Raw genomic sequence first — 23,418 nt, 5'->3', positions numbered from 1 at the left:
TGCAAAGGGAGAAAGGCCCCACGAATATAATTTTCCCTATAGAAAAAAGGGCCTAAGTCACTGGGGAAGAACAACAAACTCTGCAACCGCAGTGCACAAGGGAGACTCATTGTAAGAGGAGAAGTATTAAAAGGAAAAAAATTCTCCACATTTAAGGGAAGAGCAGCAAACCATCCTGGGAGTAAGACAATATATCAACATTATTGAAGGGCTCAAACCTTGGAGGAGGAGTAAAAATCATTCTCTCACAAAGCATATCAAAGATTCAAGGCAGAATTAAAAGTGGAGAATGAAACTCAACCGACCTTAACACCTGACTAAGACAGAAGTCACTCACCTAGCCAGACATCCTGGACTGTGAAATCAAGTGGGCCTTAGGAAGCATTACTAAGAATAAAGCTAGTAGAGGTGATGGAATTCCAGCTGAGCTACTTCAAATCCTAAAAGATGATGCTGTTAAAGTGCTGCATTCAATATGCCAGCAATGTTGGAAAACTCAGCAGTGGTCTCAGGACTGGAAAAGGTTCATTTTCAATCCAATCCCAAATAAAGGCAATGTCAAAAAATGTTCAAACTACTGTAAAGTTGTACTCATTTCATATGCTATCAAGAATATGCTCAAAATCCTTCAAGCTAGGCTTCAGCTTTACATGAAATGAGGACCTTCAAATGTACAAGCTGGATTTAGAAAAGACAGAGAAACTAGAAAAATTACCAACATCTGCTGGATCATTAAAAAAGCCAGGGAATACCCACCCCAAAGAAAAAAGCATCTACTTCTGTTTCATTAACAACCTAAAGCCACTGACTGTGTGGATCACAACAAACTGTAGGAAATTCTTAAAGAGATGGGAATACCAGACCACCTGACCTGCCTCTTGAGAAACCTGATGTAGATCAAGAAGCAACAGTTAGAACTGGACATGGAACAATGGTTTGGTTCAAAACTGGGGGAAGAGTACATCAAGGCTGTATACTGTCACCCTGCTTATTTGACTTGTATGCAGAGTACATCATGTGAAATGCTGGGCTGGATGAATCACCAGCTGGAATGAAGACTGCCGAGAGAAATAGCAACAATCTCAGATAACTACATGGTACCACCCTAATACCAGAAAATGAAGAGGAACTAAAGAGTCTCTTGATGAGGGTGAAAGAGAAGATTGAAAAGCTGGCTTAAAACTCAACAGTCAAAAAACTAAGATTACAGCATCCTGTCCCATCACTTCATGGCAAATAGATGGGAAAAAAGTTGAAACAGTGACAGATTTTATTTTCTTGGGTTCTAAAATCACTGTGATGGTGACTGCAGCCATGAAATTAAAAGATGCTTGCTCCTTTCAAGAACAGCTATGACAACCCTAGGCAGCATATTATAAAGTAGAGACATCACTTTGCCAAAAAGACCTGTATAGTCTAAGCTATGGTTTTTCCAGTAGTCATGTACAGATGTGAGAGTTGAACCATAAAGAAGGCTGAGCACTGAAGAAACTGATGCTTTTGAATTGTGGGGCTGGAGAAGACACTTGAGAATTCCTTGGATGCCAAGGAGATCGAACCAGTCCATCCTAAAGGAAATCAACCCTGAACATGCACTGGAAAGACTGGGACTGAAGCCAAAGCTCCACTATTTTGGCCACCTGATGCAAAAAGCTGACTCATTGGAAAAGACCCTGATGCTGGGAAAGATTGAGGGCAGGAGGAGAAGACGTCAACAGAAGATGAGATGGTTGGGTGGCAAAACTCAATGGAAATGAGCTTAACCAAACTCCAGGAGACAGTGAAGGACAAGAAAACCTGGCATGCTGCAATCCATGGGGTTGCAAAGAGTCAGACACAACTTAGCGACTGAACAACAATGGTATATAGATATAGATATATATACAATGAAATATTATTCAGCCATAGAAAGGAATGAAATTCTAAGACAAGATACAATATGCATGAACCTTGAAAACATTATGTAAAATGATATAAACCAGACAAGGACCAATATTGTATGACTCCCACTTATACACCTAGAATAGGCAAATTCATAGAGAAAGAAAGTAAAATAGAGGTTACCAGGAGCTGGACAAGGAATGAATGGGAGTTATTATTTAACAGTTAGGAAGAGTTTCTGTTTGAGATGATGAACAGGTTCTAGAAAAGGTTAGTGGTGGTGGTTACACAATAGTGTGAATGTACTTAATGCCACTGAATTGTACAATTAAATGATTAAAATATTAAATGTTAGAAAAACAAAAATCAGTAGTTGTCAGGGACTGCAGATAAGAAGAGGTGTTGACCACAATTTAGTCAACTAGATTGTACAATTAAATGTATAATACAATCAAAACTCTGAAATCTTCTTTGACCCCTGACTGTCTCAGCAGAGATATAAATACATTCCTTTCATTTGCCAGAGTGGTAAATACACAGCATGTGTGGTTAGGGGTGGATGTGTACCACAGTGACTTGAAAACTCTTCCTGGAAATTCCTTAAGGTACTTACAGAGATAGGGAGGAAAGCACTTACTAATATGACAACTACTAACCATGAGAGAGTAACTAAGATTAGATCCATAATCCCATCATCAGTTCAGTTCAGTCACTCAGTCGTGCCTGACTCTTTGCGACCCCATGAATCTCAGCACGCCAGGCCTCCCTGTCCATCACAAACTCCCAGAGCCTACCCAATCTCATGTCCATCGAATCGGTGATGCCATCCAGCCATCTCCTCCTCTGTCTTCCCCTTCTCCTCCTGCCCCCAATCCCACCCAGCATCAGGGTCTTTTCCAATGTGTCAACTCTTAGCATGACCTGGCCAGAGTACTTGAGTTTCAGCTTCAGCATCAGTCCTTCCAATGGAACACCCAGGACTGATCTCCTTTAGGATGGACTGGTTGGATATCTTTGCAGTCCAGTCCAAGGGACTCTCAAGAGTCTTCTCCAACACCACAGTTCAAAACCATCAATTCTTTGGTGCTCAGCTTTCTTCACAGTCCAACTCTCATATCCATACATGACCATTGGAAAAACCATAGCCTTGACCAGACAGACCTTTGTTGGCAAAGTAATGTCTCTGCTTTTTAAGATGCTATCTAGGTTGGTCATAACTTTCCTTCCAAGGAGTAAGCGTCTTTTAATTTCATAGCTGCAATCACCATCTGCAGTGATTTTGGAGCCCAAAAAAATAAAGTCTGACAGCGTTTCCACTGTTTCCCCATCAATTTCCCATGAAGTGATGGGAACAGATGCCATGATCTTAGTTTTCTGAATGTTAAGCTTTAAGCCAACTTTTTCACTCTCCTCTTTCACTTTCATCAAAAGGCTTTTTAGTTCCTCTTCACTTTCTGCCATAAGTGAATCCCATCACAAACAGCTAGAAAATTGGACAAACACATACAAAACAACTCTTCTCAGAGTTAAATAACAAGCAGTGCCAAACTGAGACACCTGAAAAAGAGGGAAAAATTAGGTGAGCCGCAGCTGAGAGGAGCTACCCCATGCCCAAGGTTGGGGGCAGTGGCCGAGAGGAGCAACCCTGCATCCAAGGAGCAGCAGCTGTGTGGACATAGGAGGGCTGAGAGGAGCTACTCCACGTTCAAGGTCAGGAGGAGTGGCCATGAGGAGATACCCGCCGTCCAAGGTAAGAGAAACTCAAGTAAGATGGTAGGTGTTGTGAGAGGGCATCAAAGGGCAGACAGTGAAATCATAATCACAGAAAACTAGCCATTCTGATCACTCGGACCATAACCTTGTCTAACTCAATGAAACTAAGCCATGCCATGTGGAGCTACCCAAGACGGATGGGTCATGGTGGAGAGGTCTGACAGAATGTGGTCCACTGGAGAAGGGAATGGCAAACCACTTCAGTATTCTTGCTGTGAGAACCCCATGAACAATAGGAAAAGGCAAAAGGATAGGATACTGAAAGGAGGACTCACCAGGTTGGTAGGTGCCCAATATGCTACTAGAGATCAGGGGAGAAATAACTCCAGAAAGAATGAAGGGATGGAACCAAAGCAAAAACAATACCCAGTTGTGGATGTGACTGGTGATAGTAGCAAAGTCCGATGCTGTAAAGAACAATATTGCATAGGAACCTGGAATATTAGGTCCATGAATCAAGGCAAATTGGAAGTGGTCAAACAGGAGATGGCAAGAGTGAATGAACGTCGACATTCTAGGAATCAGCAAAGTAAAATGGACTAGAATTTTACTCAGATGACGTGTGGGCAAGAATCCCTTAGAAGAAATGGAGTAGCCATCATGGTCAACAAAAGAGTCTGAACTGTAGTACTTGGATGCAATCTCAAAAGTGACAGAATGATCTCTGTTCGTTTCCAAGGCAAACCATTCAATATCACAGTAATCCAAACCTATGCCCTAACCAGTAACACTCAACACTCAGTTGAATGGTTCTATGAAGACCTACAAGACCTTTCAGAGCTAGACCCAAAAAAGATATCCTTTTCATTATAGGTGATTGGAATGCAAAAGTAGGAAGTCAACACCTGGAGTAACAGGCAAATCTGGCCTTGGAGTACAAAAGGAAGCAGGGCAAAGGCTAATAGAGTTTTGCCAAGAGAACGCAATGGACATAGCAAACACCCTCTTCCAACAACACAAGAGAAGACTCTACACATGGACATCACCAGATGGTCAACACCAAAATCAGACTGATTATATTCTTTGCAGCCAAAGATGGAGAAGCTCTATACAGTCAGCAAAAAAAAGACCGGGAGCTGACTGTGGCTCAGATCATAAACTCCTTATTGACAAATTCAGACTTAAATTGAAGAAAGTAGGGAAAACCATTAGACCATTCAGGTATGACCTAAATCAAATCTCTTATGATTATACAGTGGAAGTGAGAAATAGATTTAAGGGACTAGATCTGCGAGACAGAATGCCTGATGAACTATGGACAGAGGTTCTTAACATTGTACAGGAGACAGGGATCAAGGCCATCCCCATGGAAAAGAAATGCAAAAAAGCAAAATGGCTGTCTGAGGAGGGCTTACAAATAGCTGAAAAAAGAAGAGAAGTGAAAAGCAAAGGAGAAAAGGAAAGATATACCCATTTGAATGCAGAGTTACAAAGAATAGCAAGGAGACATAAGAAAGCCTTCATCCATGATCAATGCAAAGAAACAGAGGAAAACAACAGAATGGGAAAGACTAGAGATCTCTTTAAGAAAATTAGAGATACCAAGGGAACATTTAATGCAAAGAGAAGCTCGATAAAGGACAGAAATGGTATGGACCTAACAGAAGCAAAAGATATTAAGAAGAGGTGGCAAGAATACACAGAAGAACTGTACAAAAAAGATTTTCATGACCAGATAATCACAATGGTGTGATCACTCACCTAGAGCCAGACATCCTGGAATGTGAAGTCAAGTGGGCCTTAGAAAGCATCACTATGAACAAAGCTAGTGGAGGTGATGGAATTCCAGTTGAGCTGTTTCAAATCCTGAAAGATGATGCTGTGAAAGTGCTGCACTCAATATGCCAGCAAATTTGGAAAACTCAGCAGTGGCCACAGGACTGTAAAAGGTCAATTTTCATTCCAATCCCCAAGAAGGGCAATCCCAAAGAATGCTCAAACTACCACACAATTGCACTCATCTCACACACTAGTAAAGTAATGCTCAAAATTCTTGAAGCCAGGCTTCAACAACACATGAACCGTGAACTTCCAGATGTTCAAGCTGATTTTAGAAAAGGCAGAGGAACCAGGGATCAAATGCCAACCTCTGCTCGATCAGTGAAAAAGCAATAGAGTTCCAGAAAAACATATATTTCTCCTTTATTGACTATGCCAAAGCCTTTGACTATGTGGATCACAATAAACTGTGGAAAATTCTGAAACGGATAGGAATACCAGACCACCTGACCTGCCTCTTGAGAAACCTGTATGCAGGTCAAGAAAGCAACAGTTAGATCTGGACATGGAACAACAGACTGGATCCAAATAGGAAAAGGAGTACGTCAAGAATATATATTGTCACCCTGCTTATTTAACTTATATGCAGAGTACATCATAAGAAACACTGGGCTGGAAGAAGCACAAGCTGGAATCAAGACTGCCGGGAGAAATAGCAATAACCTCAGATATGCAGATGACACCACCCTTATGGCAGAAAGTGAAGAGGAACTAAAAAGCCTCCTGATGAAAGTGAAAGAGGAGAGTGAAAAAGTTGGCTTAAAGCTTAACATTCAGAAAACTAAGATCATGGCATCAGGTCCCATCACTTCATGGGAAATTGATGAGGAAACAGTGGATACACTGTCAGACTTTATTTTTTTGGGCTCCAAAATCACTGCAGATGGTGATTGCAGCTATGAAATTAAAAGACGCTTACTCCTTGGAAGGAAAGTTATGACCAACCTAGACAGCATCTTAAAAAGCAGAGACATTACTTTGCCAACAAAGGTCTGTCTGGTCAAGGCTATGGTTTTTCCAATGGTCATGTATGGATATGAGAGTTGGACTGTGAAGAAAGCTGAGCACCAAAGAATTGATGGTTTTGAACTGTGGTGTTGGAGAAGACTCTTGAGAGTCCCTTGGACTGGACTGCAAAGATATCCAACCAGTCCATCCTAAAGGAGATCAGTCCTGGGTGTTCCATTGGAAGGACTGATGCTGAAGCTGAAACTCAAGTACTTTGGCCACCTCATGCGAAGAGTTGACTCATTGGAAAAGACCCTGATGCTGGGAGGGATTGGGGACAAGAGGAGAAGGAGATGACAGAGGATGAGATGGTTGAAGGGCATCACCGATTCGATGGACATGAGATTGGGTAGGCTCTGGGAGTTTGTGATGGACAGGGAGGCCTGGCGTGCTGCGATTCATGGGGTCGCAAAGAGTCGGACATGACTGAGCAACTGAACTGAACTGACAGAAGGATAATACTAGCTTTTAGATTAGTGCTACTTTCTGATCTATTATACAGGAAGAAGAGGGTTCCCAAGCACAACAGGGTGGTTGACTGTGTTGAAAAGACAGAAGTAAGAGTTTGGAGAGGGATGAAGAAAGTTTGGTCAGACTACTGAAGAGGAGACTGCTAAGAGAGTCCGAGCATCAAAAATGCACAGCAATCTGCTTCAGACTGTCCGAATGCTAAACCATATAGAATACTGTGAAGTCTATATTACAAATACTATGTTATGAATATGGACCAGTTCCATGAGACCATTAAAGAGTGACCAGGACGTTGTAAATTCCAAAGTGAACAGTGCTGGGAAACATTCAACATGCAACCATCCACAGTGGAGAATCCATGTTGAAAATTATAGGAGATTAAGTAGAGATTCCAGAAAGGTACTAGCCATGGACAACTGGAAAATGAAATTTGAAACACCATACCACTGACAATACCATCAAAAACACAAAATAATATGGCTTAAATTAACAAATTATATATAAGAAATGTATATTGAAAAATAAAAAAATAAAAATTGCCTATACATATTAAGGAAAACCCAATTAATTAGCAAGATATACCATGTTCATGGATTAGAGAATTCATTATTAAAGTGACAGCTTTCCAAAAACTGATCTCTACATTAAATGTAATACCAATCAAAATCTCAGCAGGACTTATTACTAGAAATCAACAAACGACTCTAAAGTTTATATGGAAACTGAAAGGACCTGAAATACTGAATACAATAATGAAAAATAAGAGTCGAAGAACTTACATGATAACAAGACTTACAGGAAAGTCATATAAATAAGTAGATCAGATTACATGGTGAAGAAATACATCCATATATATATGGTCAATTAAGTGTGAACAAAGGTGCAATGATACTTCAATATAGCAAAGACAACTTGTAAAACAAATAGTGCTTGAAGAACTCAACAACTTTTCAGGAAAAAAAATGAACTCATATGTATGTGATGATGGTGGGCTTATATTATATATTTTCCAAACTCACAAATTGCATAGGTAAAATAGGTACATTTTGTTATGGGTAAACATTTATTTTTAAATGTTAAAAAGTGAAAGAGCAAGAATTGATTTTCATATCACAGAAATAATCCATATATATACAATATGTATGGATGGAGATGTTATACAAATACACATTTATATATAGATGTTTTATAAATATATAAAGTAAAATTATCCTATGACTAATATCTCTCAAACCCAATTCTCAGTCCCTAGATGAAAATATTCTTAACCACTTCAGTTTTTAATTTCTTAGATATTATTCTACACAATATCTTTATTTTTCTATTATCTTAGTTTATCAACATCAAATGGTATCTATTGAAATTCTTATATGAAATACAGGGAAATAGTTCATGTACATGATTATCCCCTCCTTTTTTTAACAACTTTTGTTAGTTTTATTCTTATTTTAATTACTCATTTGAGGTGGTTATCATTGTGAGCAGTATTTTAGAAATTTGTTAAGGCATTTTTGTTTGTTTTCATAAGGATGAAAGACCACTGATGGCACTTGAGTCGTAGAGACGAGGAATGCTAGATGTAGTACAAAGTAGAGAAAAGTCCAGTATGACTTCCAGGTGTCAGATATACTCATATAGTCATGCACACAGATTTGTTCTTGTTCAATCATTCAGTCATATCCAACTCTTTATGACCCCATGGAATACAGCAAGCCAGGCTTCCCTGTCCTTTACCAGATCCCAGAGCTTGCTCAAACTACTGTCCTTTGAGTTGGTGATGCCATCCAACCATCTCATCCTCTGTCATCCCCTTCTCTTCCTGCCTTCAACCTTTCCCAGCATCAGAGTCTTTTCCAGTGAGTAGGTTCTTCGCATCAGATGGCCAAACGATTGAAGCTACAGCTTCAGCATCAGTCCTTCCAATGAATATTCAGGCCTGATTTCCGTTAGGATTGACTAGTTGGATCTCCTTGCAGTCCAAGGGACTCTCAAGAGTCTTCTCCAACACCACAGTTAAAAAGCATCAATTCTTCAACACCCAGCCTTCTTTATGGTCCAACTCTCACATCCATACATGACTGCTGGAAAAACCATAGCTTAGAATATACAGATCTTTGTCATCAAAGTAATGTCTCTGCTTTTTCACATGCTGTCTAGGTTTTTCATAGCTTTTGTTTCAAGGACCAAGTGTCTTTTAATTTCATGGCCGGAGTCACCATCTACAGCGATTTTGGAGCCCAAAAGTCTGTCACTAATTCCATTGTTTCCCCATCAATTTGCCATGAAGTGATGGGACCTGATGCCATGATCTTTGTTTTTTGAATGTTGATTTTTAAGGCAGCATTTTCACTCTTCTAATGCACCTTCATCAAGAGGCTCTTTAGTTCCCATTCACTTTCTACCATAACAGTGGTGTCATTTGTATATCTGAGGTTATTGATATTTCTCCCAGCAATCTTGATTCCAGCTTGTGCTTCATCCAGCCCAGCATTTCGTATGAAATACTCTGCACAGAAGTTAAATGAAAAGGATGAGAATATACAGCCATGATGTACTGCTCTCCCAGTTTGGATCCCGTCTGTTGTTCCATGTCCAATTCTAACTGTTGCTTTCTTGATCTGCATACAGGTTTCTCAAGAGACACATGAGATGGTCTGGTATTCCCATCTCTTTAAGAATTTTCCACACTTTGTTGTGAGCCACACAGTCAAAGGCTTTGGCATAGTCAATAAAGCACAAGTAGATGTTTTATTGAATTCTCTTACTTTTTGTATGCTCCAACAGATATTGGCAATTTGATCTCTGGTTCCTCTGCCTTTTCTAAATCCAGCTTGAACATCTGGAAGTTCTCAGTTCACATACTGTTGAAGCCTAGCTTGGAGAATTTGAAGCATTACTTTGCTAGTGTATGAGATAAGTGCAATTGGGCAGTAGTTTGAACATCCTTTGGCATTGACTTTCTTTGGGATTGGAATGAAAACTGACCTTTCCAGTCCTGTGCCCACTGCTGAGTTTTCCATATTTGCTGCCACAGTGATTGCAGCACTTTCATAGCAGCATCTTTTAGGATTTGAAATAGCTCAACTGGAATTCCATCACCTCCAATAGCTTTGATCATAGTGATGCTTTAAGGCCCCCTTGACTTCACACTCCATGATGTCTGGCTCTAGGTGAGTGATCACACCATCGTGGTTATCTGGGTCATTAAGATCTTTTTTGTATAGTTCTGGGTATTCTTGCCACCTCTTCTTAATATTTTCTGCTTCTGTTAGGTCCTTGCTGTTTCTGTCCTTTATTGTGCCCATCTTTGCATGAAATGTTCCCTTGGTATCTCTAATTTTTTTGAAGAGACCTCTAGTCTTTCCCATTCAATTGTTTTCCTCTATTTCTTTGCATTGTTCAGTTAGGAAGGCTTTCTTATGTCTCCTTGCTATTCTTTGGAACTCTGCATTCAAATGGGTATGTCTTTCCTTTTCTCCTTTGCCTTTCGCTTCTATTCTTTTCTCAGCTATTTGCAAGGCCTCCTCAGACAACCATTTTGCCTTTTTGCATTTCTTTTCCTTGGCGATGGTTTGATCACCTCCTCCTATACTATGTTACAAACTTCTGTCCATAGATCTTCAGGAACTCTGTCTATCAGATCTAACCGCTTGAATCTATTTGTCACTTTCACTGTATAATCATAAGGGATTTGATTCCCTTATGTACACAGATATTCCTGTATGCAAAATCTTATAATTATGTGAGCTTAGAATCTGTTTCACACATGGAAAGTATTTTGCATGGCTTTAATAGACATTGATTTTTCCAAAGATGCAACTAACATGTAAATCAAGGAAAGATTATAACTGATTTGTTTACAATTTTATCCAAAAGTATCATCATTTTGGAAAATCATGTCACCAACAGCATTATCACTCACTTTATTATGTTTTCCACATCTCTGTTTTTCCTTGTGGAGAACTCCTACTCACCCTGTAGACCTACATGAAATGTTCTCTATTCTGGGAAGTCTTACCTGATTTTCCAAGCACTGACAGTCAGTGTTCCTCTACATTGCCACAACATTTTGTTTATTCCTGAAAACATATTTACCTTTTTATGACTGATTTATTATATGTTTATTTTTTGTGTCTTTTTACTCTGAGTGATTATGGTTTCTCATCAGAAGAATCTAATGTCTTTTATTTTTATCACCACTTTCTCTCTCCATCCTAGGTATGACACAATGCTTGGTGCAATGTCAGTAATCTATAAATACTGATTTACTGAAATAATTTAAGAGCTGAAATTTATTTGAATATTGGTTTTTGTTTGTCTATTGACAACACAGGGAGCATGCGGTATATATTAAATTTATCAAAAGAACAGACAGAATCTTTACATCTACATTTTACCAAGATAAAAAGTTGTAAAGTAATGAAATCAAATAGTAAAAGAAAGGGAAACACCATAAAATATGCATATACTGACATAAAAACAGAAAGGAAGACCGGGGTAGGGGGATACTATAGTCTATGATGTTAATACAACATAATGCTTGATCATTTAAATGCACAATGTGAGAAATGCAAATTATTATTCTCAGAGAAATTATATCTCAATTATACATGTATATTAAACCATTAACAAAGAATGGCATTTACAATAGTATAAAATAATCCAAGGTAGCACAGATTAATGAAGTAACTGTTCTTATTGAATAACTTCTAATTTCTTGACCTTATTTTAAAATACCCCTGTATTTAGTGACAGAAGCATGAATTAATAGTAAGAGTTTGGATCTCAAAATCACATAGAGCTGACAGTGAATCCATCTAACTCAGATATATATGCAGTAATTTAATATAACCTCTCTAAGTCTTTCACTTAAGAGTTTGGTTATGTTGTTCTGAAGGGTACAGAAAAAATATGTAAATCACATAGAACATAGCATTTACTCAATAAGCAGTTGGTTATAATTATTATTATCCTCATTATCACTATTATCCTCATTATTAATAAGACACCTGTATCTTGAAAGAAATGTATTTAACTAAAGAATAAATGATTCAACTCTATAAAGTATAATGGAGGATTCAGAAAAGGAAAGGCATAATTTAAATAGAAATTCAGAAAGTATGTCTTACCAAAAACCTACTCTTTGAAGTAAACACTGAATGTTGTAGCATCCAGTTAAATTACAGAGTATAAAACACTCTTATTATAGTGTGTAGATATCTGTGTCCAAACATAGAGACAGAATAATACAATGAAGTTTTTCAATTTAAGAAAGTTAGAGACAAAGAGAAAATAAAATAAATTGTGGCTTATCTTTAATAAAATAAACATCTAATTCTATTAATATTATTTACATGCTTTTAAAAATACTACACGGATAACAAATATTTAGCAATAAAAAATATGAGCACATTTTGTGGAAGGAAAAAGATATATCTATAGAGGTACCTGATGAAATGATATTATAATTACATTTTATTTTATTCTAATAAATAGGCCTGCCAAGGCACTAGAAATAAACTTTTGGGCTACATAGAATTTTTGACATTTAAGTGGGTTATACTGATGATGGATGTGACAAAGGCTCAATTTGTTTTATTTCTACATGGAAAATTACTTTACACAAAAGTTACAAGCAATTCATATTGGTCAAAAATGAGGAAAACAGATTATTAATTAAAACTGACCTTTATATAGAACATGAATTCCACCTCTCATGTACAAACACCTTAGAAGAAGTAAATTACCTCTACATATAAGTGATATGCAGTTAAAGGGATCTGTCAAAAGTTCCATTATAAAGCAATATTTCCAAGGCTTCATAATTTTGAGAGAAAATTACACTGAAGATGAGACCTAACCCACAATTTCTGAGCCAAGAAAATAAATCAAAAATTCCTACCTGAGGGCATTTTAGGAAAGAGAACCTATTCATTTGGGTACTTTTATCTCGGTGAACTAGTACCCATTACATAACTTCTTTTGAGAAAGTTAATTCTTAGGTAGGTTGATAAGAAGTCTGGGGTCTTTGAGGAGGAGAAAGGGGTCTGGGGCTCTCGAGGAGAAGAAAAGGACAAACTTTTTTTTTTTCTACATTCCTGCATCTTAGTCACATAAAATGTTTTTTGTTTAAGCCCAGAGCTAATGATTACACAACAAAACAATTCATCTTGCTCAAGGGTATGTTCTTCCTTAAACTCTGTACCAATGATTATATAACAACAATGTATACTGCTTGAGGATATGTTTCTCCTTCTTAAGAACCTTCTGACTAATCCTGTCATCTTTAGGTGTATGTTGTGGGAGTGAATCTGCTAAGACCTTTGCAACCTTGAGATGTTCTTTTGATTTATTGTTAATAACCAAATGAGAAAGTATACAGCTCTCTTGCTAAGACTAGTAACAGGGCACTCTCCATCTTCCTTCTGATGTCTATGTCAGAAGCTTTCTGTCCTTTTTCACTATAATAAAACTTCTGCCACACAAAAGCTCTGAGTGATCAACCCGGTCCCTGATCCCAAAGCTAAATCTTCTTCAGAGATCATGAATCCAACCATAAGCTATCACTTCCCAGCATTTTACAAAATATATGATGTTTGTTCTCATTGAAAATATACTTACAAGAGATACTTCAAGGACTCAAAAAATTTTACAAACATGTAAAAAAAAATTTTCCTAAATACACATAAGCTAATCCTTTCTAGCCATATGTATTAATATCTACAATACAAATATGATGTCTAGATTTGTTAAGCTACAATCAATCATAGGGGCTTCCCTGGTGGCTTAGCTGGTAAAGAATCTGCCTGCAATGCGGGAGACCTGGGTTTGATCCCTGGGTTGGGAAGATCTCCTGGAGAAGGGAAAGGCTGCCCACTCCAGAATTCTGGTCTGGAGAATTCCATACATAGTCCATGGGGTCACAAAGAACTGGACACAACTGAGCTACTTTGAAAAAAAAAAATCAACCATAGGGTATTTTAATTATTACTCATGTATTGAAGATCTATTTTTGTACCCACTCTATCTTGTGCCAAGAACTAAGGAGAACATATAAGAAAAATAAGCTGTAAATCAATCCATTACTCAATAAAAGATTAAGGAGATACTAATAACAACACTCTCAAAAAACTATCTAGTTAAGGACTATACTGAAGATATTAAGATATATAATGAAAAACAAATGTTCTATTTCTGTAAGAAAGAAAAAAAATCAGTACAGACAGCATAGTTTGGTACCATGGGATTCGGCAAAATACAATCTTAAGGCTGAATCTTTGCTTGGTCACTTTTTAAGTGTATGACCACGGATGAGGTCCAATTCAGCAAGCTATGGTCTTCTCTCTTTTCATTCTACAACCTTTCAAAAGAAATGGCTGGCCCGTTTTCTCTGAAATTGTAGTTTGCATCCAATTCCTCAACATTGTGCAGTAAATGATCTCCCTCCCCTGCTCTTACCAGGATTCTCCTGATTCCTTTTCTATTTTGTATTACAGCTAACTGCATATGTCTTAACGTCCACTTCCCAAAGTGAAGTGTGAAAGTCACTCAGTCATGTCCGACTCTTTGCGACCCCATGGACTTGAAATTCTCCATGGAATTCTCCAGGCCAGAACATTGGAGTAGGTAGCCTTTCCCTTCTCCAGGGGATCTTCCCAACCCTGGGATCAAACCCAGGTCTCCCGCATTGCAGGCAGATTCTTTACCAGCTAAACCACAAGGGAAGCCCCAACCGTTACTTAAACACTAACTTTCTAGTTATGTGTTAGTCATAATGAAGATTACTATATACTCTTTAACTGCAATTAATAGAGACAGCTGCATTCACTATAAAACCAAAAAATGTGACATAGAAAAATTTTAATAGCTATCAAATTGAAAATTCAACTGAAAAAGAATTTTCCAAAATGTAGTCTATTCTATAGCACATGGGAACGACTTTTTCATTGATTCCTAGTCTACAGATAGAGAATTATCAATTTATTTAACAAAGTATTTCTTTTACTTCTGTGCACCTATGTTAGACTTTAGTAACATTAAAAATCTTAAAACTTCCTGTCCGTCAAGGATATTAATGGGAGAGGCAAACGAGTAAACCATAATAGTATTATGTAATAAATACTAGAAATGTGAGGTAACCTCAAGGTATCCCACAATAGCATAAAGATGTAACATCTAAACTTTTCTCACGGAAGGCTTCCTGAACAACCTTGAAAATATACGTAAACATTAGCCAAACAAGGAAGTTACAAGAAGATACTGTATAGGGGAACAAGGTGAGAGTCTGGAAAGGGAGACAGGAAACAGATCGTGGACGGCCTTGAGCACCTGAGACAGTTAGGTTTTATTCTGAAACAGTAAAACCCTGCCCCCGAAGGATAGGATGCAGGGCAGGGTACAGCCTAGCCTCGGGGCTCAGAGCTTAGAGCATTTTCACAGAGACAAAAGGAAGGAGCTGTCTCTGTGGTGATACTTTGAGCACAGAAGGTTAAGTGATGGTAACCTGAATGAGGTAGGTGGCGGGCTGAAGGAGCAAGGAGTCTGAGATGCAGACTTGGAGACCATTCTCACTCCACACAAACTACACTGTTTTAGGAAAGCATGATGATAAATCAGCCTTTGGAGAATTTACATATGTAATCTTGTCAAACTCTACAACTGTATTCTGGTTCCCAAATTAGACTTGTACTTCAAAATGAAATTTTAATTTATATGCTAAAAACAGAACCCTTAAAAACAACATCTGGCTGGTGTTCCTAATCTATTTCTGCCACATTCAATATTCAAAGAATACCAGCTCAGTATTCTCCAAACCATGACCTATAAAAGCTTCCTGATGGTTCTCAATCTCCCTTCAGCAATCACTGTGTGTCCACCCTGTGCCTGATACTATGCTAGGTGCTGGAGATCTAGAAATTAGTAAGACATAGGATAGCCTTCAAAGAGTATAAGGGGAATTAGGAAAATAAAAAAGCATTTTACATTCTCTGATAGACAAACACAACATTGTAGAATAGAAACTTAAATAAAGAGGTTTATAAACCCACTGTGGAAAAGAATCCAGAAAGTTTTCTAGAGAAAAGGTAACCAGTGATACTTGAACTGAGTCTCAAGTAGGTGTCTATTAGGCAGCCAAGTTATGAAGCTCCAGTTCTGGAAAGGACAGATTATTCTGAAATAAAAGGTCTGTAGATTTTAAAAGAACAACCTCGAGAGTTACACAGAAATCAGACTAGGGAGAAGCCTATATGTTTATTAAGAAATGGGTACTTTATCCTGTAAACAATTGAAAGTATTAATGGATCTTAAGCAGTGAAACTACAGGATGTGCTATGTATAACAGAAAGACCCCTCTGGCAGTAGTGCGGACCATGGATCAGAAAGTAATGAGAGTGCACAGAAAGTGCAGGTAGGAGGCTACACAACAGACTACATTTGAAATGATGGGGATCTGAACTAACATAAAAACAGTGGAGATGGAGAGTTACATGAGAATGAGGGATACCCACAGGCTCGATGAGGAATTAGATGATATAGCTCCATACTTCTCATATCCCATTCTTGACAGTACATTTCTCCTATAAATAGATCAATGATAATAAGTGAATATAAGAGAAAAGATTATAAAAATCAAGAAACAGCAACTTTCAAATTTGGCAACATTAAATTCTCATATCTCCTAGGAATAATTGATTACTCAAAGAGGTTCAAAGATTGTATGCAAGACTTAGAGAAAATAAGAGCCAGACCAAGATGGCGGAAGAGAAGGATGTGGAGTTTATCTCCTCCCACAAATACATGAAAAATACATCTACATGTGGGACAATTTTCACAGAATTCCTGCTGAATGCTGGTAGAGACCTCATAATGCCAAAATTGCGAGAAAAAAATCACCACATAACCAGGAGGATAAAAGAAAAAATGGAAATCAGGATGGGGCCTGCATCCCTGGGAGGGAGCTGTGAAAAAGTTCCCTCAAACTGGGAAACCTTTTCATCAGCAGGGAGATCAGCTAGGACAGAAAAAGAGCTTCAGAGGCTCAGAGGAGAGCAGAGCACCCAGCTCTTAGCAGTCAGAACAGAGAGACCAGCACAGAGGGTCCTGGCCACCTTCTTACATTCCCCAGACACAGGTCTGCTGGTTCGCCTGGAACAGCTGAATGCTGAAATTCAGGCTTCAGAGGACAGACCTAGACAAAGGACTGAGGTTGGCTATGCGGAGACAACCTGAAGGGGTTGGAGTGAGGTCCAAGCCATAACCAGGGGTGTGTGCAGGAAGGAGCCTGGATCCGCCATTAAAACTCCGCTGTTAAGGAAAGGAGGGGTGGGGCCCCAGCCACAGCAGCCTCACGCACAGCTTGCTCACAGAGGCGCAGCTCCACCTCTTTGCCCACATTCAAAAGGAAAGGCTGAAATCTGAGCCACTCCCCAGGGACAGCACATTGGAAGCAGGGCTGAAATCTGAATGTTCCAGCAACTACAGCTTTGAAAACTCAGTGCCTGTGGGAGTGTTTTACAGGTGCTCCTGTTGCTGGGGCAGGTCCAGCAATAGTGGCGCCGCCTTTGTACACTGCTGGGAGGAAAGGGTGTGGGCTGACAAAGCGGCTCCCATGGCATACCCAGGTACAAGACTAATGGATGTCCCAAATCCTGACCTCAGCCATTCTGTGCAACCAGATTTGCACTAGAGACTTTGTGAATACAGTGCCCAAGGGGTATCTGGGCCAACTGTCTGAATTCCCACAGCTGAGGAGGAGTCAAGGGCAATGTCAAAATCATTGCACTTTGTGAGCCCACACAACAGGTGACAGGTGACATCAGAGTGCACTTCCTGATGGGCAGCTCCTGTGGAGGAGTACTCAGTGGCTCCTCTCCCAGCGGACGTACTCGAGCCCCACCTATCTCACACTGCAGTTTAGAAACAGATCTGAGTGTGTCTACTCCAAAACTGGGGAGCAGGCCCTGACCCCAACAGGAATGTGACAACCACAGAGCAAAGAGAAGGACCCTCAATGTCCAGCACAGGCTCTGACCACCACCAAACCAGTTACACCCACCATTAAGAAAAGGAAAGCACATTTTTAAGAAAGACATGGCAGGTATCCATACTAAACATCCCTCACAACAAAAATGTTAGACTCACAGAGGCTACACAGGGACACTTCCACATAAAAACACCCCCCTAAGATGACAGTAGACAACTGTTTCTCCTAAACTCACACAGTCAGAGAAATATAAGTAAAATAAAGAAGCAGAGAAACAACTCCCAGATAAAAGACCAAGAGAATTCCCCTGAAAGAATAAATGATGAAACAGACCTCTCCAGTCTAATAGACACTAAATTCAAAAAGGATGTAATGAAAATATTGAAGGGATTAAGAACAGCTACTAACAGAAATACAAATTACTGTAAAAAGGAAGTAGAAATTATGAGGATCCAAGAAAAATTGGAAAATTCATTTTCTGAGATGAAAGCTGAACTAAAGGCAACAAGTAGCAGAATGAATAATGCAGAAGAAAGATAAGTGATCTGGAAGATAGAATAATGGAAATTATCCAATCGAAACAGCAGAAAGACAAATTAAAAAAAGAAAAAAATGAAAGCAACAGATGATGCTTTTGAGATAACATAAAGTGTCCCAATCCACGCTTAATAGGGATCTCAGAAGGAAAAGAAAGAGGTGACCAAAAATGTATTTGAAGAAATTATGGCTGAAAAATTCCCAAACCTGAAGAAGGAAACAAATGTTCCCAATGAAAAAAAGCACAGGGAGTCCCAGACAATACGAGCCCACACAGCCCTGAGCCGAGACGTCATTAAAACGGCAGAAGTTAAAGATCAGGACAGGATGATACAGGCAGCAAGGGAAGAGCCAAGAGTTAACTACAAGGCTACCAGCTGACGTCTCTACAGAAACAGCCCAGAAGGGAGTGGCAAGATATATTCAAACTCTTAAAGGGAAAAAGCTTGCAACCTAGGATACTTAACCCAGCAAGATTATCATGTAAAATAGAAGGATAATTAAGAATTTAAAAACTAAAAGAATTCAGCAATACTAAACCTGACCTTAATAAGAAAAAAATATTGAAAGCTGTTCTCTAAATAGTAAAGCAGCAAGACTCTAGAGGAAAGAGAAAATCACAGTCAGAAAGTAAATCACTTAAATAAGACAGTACATAGATTTTTTTTTTTTAAATAAAATTATAAAAGCAAACTGAACCCAACAACAACATGTAAAAAAGATCATACACCACAGTCAAGTTGGATAAATCCCAGGGTCACAAGAACAGTCCACACATGCAAATGAATCATTGTGATAACTATATCAACAAATGAAAAGACAAAAACTACATGATCATTTCAAAAGATGCAGAAAAATTACTTGATAAAATTGAAGAGCCATTCAAGATAAAAACTCTTATCAGTGTGGATATAAGGAAACATGTGCATGCCTGCTAAGTCAATTCAATTGTGTGCAACTCTTTGCAACCCTATAGACTTCAGTCCATCAGGCTCCTCTATCCATGGGATTCTTCAGGCAAGAATATTCGAGCCGGTTGCCTTGCCCTCCTCTAGGGGATCTTCCTGACCCAAGGATCAAACCCATGTCTCCTGCAGCTCCTGCACAGCAGGCAAATTCTTTACCACAGAGTAGCTGGGAAAGCCCATAGAGGAAATATAACATAATAAAAGCTACTTATGACAAACTCAAAAGCAATATAATACTCAAGGGTTAAAAGCTGAAAGCTTTCCCACTAAAATCTGGAAAAAGACAACACTACCCTGTCTTGGCACTTTTATTCAACACAGTATTGGAAATCTCAGCCACAGTAATCAAATAAGAGAAAGAAATAAAAGGTATCCAAATTGGAAGAGAAGAGGTAAAACTGTCATTATATGCAGATGATATGATAGCACATAAAGAAACCCTAAGGACTCCAAACAAAAACTACCAGAAAGGATAAACATATTCAGTAAGGTAGCAGGATACAAGATTAACATACAGAAATCAATTGCCTTTTTTTTTTTAACACTAACAATGACAAATCAGAAAGGGAAAGCAAAAAAAAATAAATCCTTTTAAAATTCAGTTCAGTTCAGTTCAGTCGCTCAGTCAAGTCCGACTCATTGCGACCACATGAACCGCAGCACACCAGGCCTCCCTGTCCCTCACAAACTCCCAGAGTTTACCCAAACTCATAACCATTGATTCGGTGATGCTATCTAACCATCTCATCCTCTGTCGTCCCCTTCTCACCCTGCCTTCAATCTTTCCCAACATGAGGTTCTTATCAAATGAGTCAGCTCTTCGCATCAGGCAGCCAAAATATTAGAGTTTCAGCCCCAACATCAGTCCTTCCAATGAACACCCAGGGCTGATTTCTTTTAGGATGGACTGGTTGCATCTCCTTGCAGTTCAAAGGACTCTCAAGAGTCTTCTCCAATACCACAGTTCAAAATCATCAATTCTTCTGCGCTCAGCTTTCTCTATAGTCCAACTCTCATATCCATACAGGACTATGGAAAAATCATAGCCTTGACTAAATGGACCTTTGTTAAAAAAGTAATGTCTCTGCTTTTTAATATGCTGTCTAGGTTGGTCATAACTTTCCTTCCAAGGAGTAAGCGTCTTTTAATTTCATGGCTGCAATCACCATCTGCAGTGATTGTGGAGCCCAAAAAAATAAAAACAGCTACTGTTTCCCATGTATTTGCTATGAAGTGATGGGACCAGATGCCATGATCTTTGTTTTCTGATTGTTGAGCATTAAGCCAACTTTTTCACTCTCCTCTTTACTTACATCAAGAGGCTCTTTAGTTCTTCTTCACTTGTTGCCATAGGGTGGTGTCATCTGCATATCTGAAGTTATTGATATTTCTCCCAGCAATCTTGATTCCAGCTTGTGCTTCCTCCAGCCCAGCGTTCCTCATGATGTACTCTACATATAAGTTAAATAAGCAGGGTGACAATATATATTCTTGACGTACTCCTTTTCCTATTTGGATCCAGTTTGTTGTTCCATGTCCAGTTCTAACTGTTGCTTCCTAACCTGCATACAGGTTTCTCAAGAGGGAAGTCAGGTGGTCTGGTATTCCCAACTCTTTAAGAATTTTCCACAGTTTATTGTGATCCACACAGTCAAAGGCTTTGGAATAGTCAATAAAGCAGAAATAGATGCTTTTTTGGAACTCTCTTGCTTTTTCAGTTATTCCAGCTGATGTTGGCAATTTGGTCTCTGGTTCCTCTGCCTTTTCCAAAACCAGCTAAAACACTGGAAGTTCATGGTTCATGTATTGTTGAAGCCTGGCTTGGAAAATTTTGAGCATTACTTTACTAGTATGTGAGATGAGTGGAATTGTGCGGTAGTTTGAGTATACTTTGGCACTGACATTTTTGGGACTGGAATGAAAACTGACCTTTTCCAGTCCTGTGGCCACTGCTGAGTTTTCCAAATTTGCTGACATACTGAGTGCAGGACTTTCACAGCATCATCTTTTAGGATTTGAAACAGCTCAACTGGAATTCCATCACCTCCGCTAGCTTTGTTCGTAGGATACTTCCTAAGGCCCACTTGAGTTCACATTCCAGGATGTCTGGCTCTAGGTGAGTGAACACACCATCATGATTATCTGGGTCAGGAAGATCTTTTTGTATAGTTCTTCTGTGTATTCTTGCCACCTCTTCTTAATATCTTCTGCTTCTGTTAGGTCCATACCATTTCTGTCCTTTATCGAGCTTCTCTTTGCATTAAATGTTCCCTTGGTATCTCTAATTTTCTTGAAGAGATCTCTAATCTTTCCTATTCTATTGTTTTCCACTATTTCTTTGCATTGATCACAGAGGAATGCTTTCTTATCTCTCCCTGCTATTCTTTGGAACTCTGCATTCAAATGGGTATATCTTTCCTTTTTTCCTTTGCTTTTCACTTCTCTTCTTTTCACAGCTATTTGTAAGCCCTCCTCAGACAGCCATTTTGCTTTTGCATTTCTTTTTCTTGGGGATGGTCTTGATCCCTGTCTCCTGTACAATGTCACAAACCTCTCTCCATAGTTCATCAGGCACTCTGTCTATCAGATCTAGTCCCTTAAATCTATTTCTCACTTCCACTGTAAGAGATTTGATTTAGGTCATACCTGAATGGTCTAATGGTTTTCCCTACTTTCTTCAATTTAAGTCTGAATTTGGCAATAAGGAGTTCATGATCTGAGCCACAGTCAGCTCCCGGTCTTATTTTTGTTGACTGTATAGAGCTTCTCCATCTTTGGCTGCAAAGAATATAATCAATCTGATTTTGGTGTTGACCATCTGGTGATGTCCATGTGTAGAGTCTTCTCTTGTGTTGTTGGAAGAGGGTGTTTGCTATGACCAGTGCATTCTCTTCGCAAAACTCTATTAGGCTTTGCCCTGCTTCATTCTGTACTCCATGGCCTAATTTGCCTGTTACTCCAGCTATTTCTTGACTTCCTACTTTTGCATTCCAATCCCCTATAATGAAAAGGACATCTTTTTTGGGTGTTAGTTCTAGAAGGTCTTGTAGGTCTTCATAGAACCATTCAACTTCAGCTTCTCCAGCATTACTGGTTGGGGCATAGACTTGGATTACAGTGATATTGAATGGTTTGCCTTGGAAATGAACAGAGATCATTCTGTCGTTTTGAGATTGCATCCAAGTACTGCATTTTGGACTCTTTTGTTGACTATAATGGCCACTCCATTTCTTCTAAGGGATTCCTGCCCACATCAGTAGATACAATGGTCATCTGAGTTAAATTCACCCATTCCAGTTCATCTTAGTTTGCTGACTCCTAGAATGTCAATGTTCACTCTTGCCATCTTCTGTTTGACCACTTCCAATTTGCCTTCACTCATGGACATAACATTCGAGGTTCCTATGAAATATTGTTCTTTACAGCACTGGACCTTGCTTCCATCACCAGTCACATCCACAACCAGGGTGTTGTTTTTGCTTTGGCTCCATCCCTTCATTCTTTCTGGAGTTATTTCTCCACTGATCTCCAGTAGCATACTGGGCACCTACCAACCTGGGGAGTTCATCTTTCTGTGTCCTATCTTTTTGCCTTTTCATACTGTTCATGGGGTTCTCAAGGCAAGAATACTGAAGTGGTTTGCAATTCCCTTCTCCAGTGGACCACATTCTGTCAGACCTCTCCACCATGACCCGTACATCTTGGGTAGCCACAACCAGCATGGCTTAGTTTCATTGATTTAGACAAGCTGTGGTCTGTATGATCAGCATGCATCCCTCCAAAAAATTTAGAAAACTTTTAAAATTGCATCCCCCCAAAAACCTAGAAATAAAACTGACCAAGGAGATGACTTATATGCTGAGAACTATAAAACATTGACAAAGTTAACTGAAGATGATTTAAAGAAATGGAAATATATACCATGCTCTAGGATTAGAAGAATTGATATTGTTAAAATGGCCATACTATCCAAAGTAATTTACAGCCTTAATGTGATCCCTGTCAAATTACCCATGA

The 23,418-nt window shown here is 38.9% G+C and overlaps 1 protein-coding gene across 4 annotated transcripts in view; it reads right to left on the bottom strand.

The window, feature by feature from the left end:
- AGBL4 (AGBL carboxypeptidase 4) overlaps window positions 1-23,418 on the bottom strand; it is a 1,425,416-nt gene that overhangs the window by 1,334,486 nt on the left and 67,512 nt on the right. The window lies entirely within an intron of this gene.

This window comes from Odocoileus virginianus, chromosome 5, assembly GCF_023699985.2.
Source record: "Odocoileus virginianus isolate 20LAN1187 ecotype Illinois chromosome 5, Ovbor_1.2, whole genome shotgun sequence".
NCBI classification, from domain to species: domain Eukaryota; kingdom Metazoa; phylum Chordata; class Mammalia; order Artiodactyla; family Cervidae; genus Odocoileus; species Odocoileus virginianus.
The sequence above is the reverse complement of the archived record's forward strand: the minus strand, read 5'-3'. Positions and strand labels throughout refer to the sequence as shown.